This window comes from Pteropus vampyrus, unplaced genomic scaffold (genome assembly GCF_000151845.1).
Source record: "Pteropus vampyrus isolate Shadow unplaced genomic scaffold, Pvam_2.0 Scaffold56, whole genome shotgun sequence".
NCBI lineage: Eukaryota > Metazoa > Chordata > Mammalia > Chiroptera > Pteropodidae > Pteropus > Pteropus vampyrus.
In genome coordinates this window covers 4,539,105-4,541,774 of record NW_011888837.1, presented here as the reverse complement: position 1 = coordinate 4,541,774, position 2,670 = coordinate 4,539,105, and the positions used below count along the sequence as shown (strand labels likewise).

Here is a 2,670-nt window from a genome sequence, read left to right as displayed (position 1 = left end):
TGTTTTAGGTGTTGTCAAGATCTTAAGTAATGAAAATAAACTTGTGAATTGAACTTTTGGAAAATAATAAATTTTGGGTAATGAAGCATTATATATTAATAAGCAGATTTCAAAATATTTTGTTTTTCAGGTGTTAATACGATAAGTGAAAATAAGAATATCCAGATATTAAGGTATTTCTCATTTTACTTGGAGTTATATTTAAGAATTGTGAACATGTACAACTGATACATTAATTTTTTATACCTCTGTCTATGGCTAATATATTTTAGAAACTGAAGCCTTGAACTTGAATGCCTAGGCTAGAATATCTAAGACAATAAAATTATAAGGGCTTTATCTGTGGTTTTCAAACAATGCTCAGTGGAGCCTTCTGCATTCCATAAAGATATCTCAGGGGCAGAGAGGATGGTGTGTAGTTGGGGCTCTGAAGATTTAAAAAAAGGCTTCCAATGCTTAAAAAAATTTTGGAAAACACAGCTGTAATCTCATTTAGTGATGGTGGAAATTGAGGCTCAGACATGAAAAGATTTGCCTGTGTTCTCACAAGTGAGTAATGACAGAATTAAGTTTCCTGATTCTAAGTTCTGTGCTTCTTCCGTTCTACAAATAAGACAATATCATGTACTGATCAAGTATGATCTTAAATAGCTTATTTTATATTACATTATAATGATCTCTGTGTTTACTCAATACAATCTACACCCACTTTCCTTCCTGCTAGTGGACCTATATGAAACTTACATTTTTCTAGATAAGTAGAAAAATAGAGCCATTTATCATGGAAAAGTGAGTCAGTATACACGGCTTAAATTATAAAGACATTATTGTTCATGTTTTAGTATTATGTGGTACTATATACATATAAATTGAGGCAAATACTATTTATTAAGGCTGCTCATGTGTTATCTCAGTTAACTCTAATTATTTTGAGGTATAGAATCCTTATTTCTATCTTAGTATTATAAAGGTTAAATATTGTTCTCAAAGTCACATAGCTAGCAGATCACAGAGCTAGGATTTGAACCCTAACAGTCAATAACAACATCTAGAGAGAAAGAATGATTGAGAAAGCAGACACTTAAAGTGATCTGAAGTTAGTAACTCAGGCAGTGAAGTGCTGTTCATCATTAACTGTTCTCATTGTGTTTCTGAGACTGTACCAGACCAGATATATTGTATTGGGATCAATCTTGGGGAATATTAGAATTTCATAAGGAAAGCCTGCAGACTGGTTCTACGAGAGTATGGTTCAGTTTTATGAAATCCCCAGTCTCAGGCTTGGGGAAAGTAGAATGATTCAGCACTCTAGGGGCTTGAGTCATTAGTTGGTGAATTTGGGAATTTAAATATAACATATAAGTAATCTATACCCAATTAAAAGACAATAGATTCTGAATCGACTTACTATGGAGACAGTCACGGGAGAGGTCCACCTTAAGTATCCATAAGAAAAATCAGGATGAGAACTGTTCACATTAGGGAAAGTATAGGCACATAGCCACCATGGCCTTTTGGAAGCCAAGGAAAAGGGATAAGAATGCAGAAGTTACTTTAAAGCCTTTTAGTTCAACTGCAAAGCAAAACAAGCCTATTAAGTGTTTTCCTCGAAAAGTCCTTTTTTGTTGTCTGTGGTTTCTAGGGCCTTTTCTGCAACATTCCAATTAAATAACCAGAGTAGAATCTTTACCTAGCTATTACTTGTCAGAAATGTAAGGCTTCTTTCAATGTGAACCTGTTTGTAATTTTAAAACAGGCAGAAGTGCTCATAATAAATCCTGGGCACACCAGAAGAGACCAGAATCTCATCTTTGTACTTAGAGCTTTGAATCAAACACATCTAAGTTCATGTTATGATCCCCATAGCAACAAAGTGCAGGGTTTTAACAATTTATGACTTACTGCAGAAAAGTAACTTTCTTTAACCAGAAATCCTTAATAATTTAGTAAGCTTAATGCGTGAAAATGGGAATAATGTTCTAATTCTTAAAGTGTCATGAAAGTTGAGGAACACTGAATAATTTGACCAAATTGAGGATATGGTCAATCTAAAATAGTGAAAATCTGAATTCAAATACTTTTTTAAAGACAAATTTTATTATTCTAAATTTCATAAAGTAGCAGCATTGGCAAGTAGAAGTACTAAGCATCTTTTTTACAAATAAATGGTTGTTTTAAAATTCTAAAGTAAATAAACCTATACTGTCTTTTTTAAACTATTAATTTTCTACAAAAAAAATTCTCTCTGAAGGACTGCCATTCTTTAAAGGCCTTTTACTTGTCAGTGGATACTAAATTAAGAGTTTATTTCATTCATCATCTTTCATCAAAGTAAACAAATGTGGTTCTCATATCAGAATATTTTAAAATCAAACCTTCTTTTCTCTCTCCTCCAACTCCAGTTCTGCTTACCTTGTTCATCAGTTCTGTTTGTTTCCTGCTTGATACTAAAAACTAAGGGAGTAAGCAGAGTGGTTTAGTATATGATTGCCCAACACTGGGCTGTGATTCTACCTGTCCTGCTCATTCTTTCATGCTTTCGATCTATCTGTAATTTGAATTTTGTTAATGTTTTTCATCATCCTGAAGAATCCCCAAATGCATCATTTTGGTGTAAGATAAATTATATAGCAAACATTCATGATGAAACTTGTTTAAATAACATTTTTT

At 32.7% G+C, this 2,670-nt stretch overlaps 1 protein-coding gene across 1 annotated transcript in view; it reads left to right on the top strand.

Annotated features, from left to right (window-relative positions):
* The window catches only part of CCDC158 (coiled-coil domain containing 158), an 85,257-nt gene that overhangs the window by 5,919 nt on the left and 76,668 nt on the right, over positions 1–2,670 (top strand). The window lies entirely within an intron of this gene.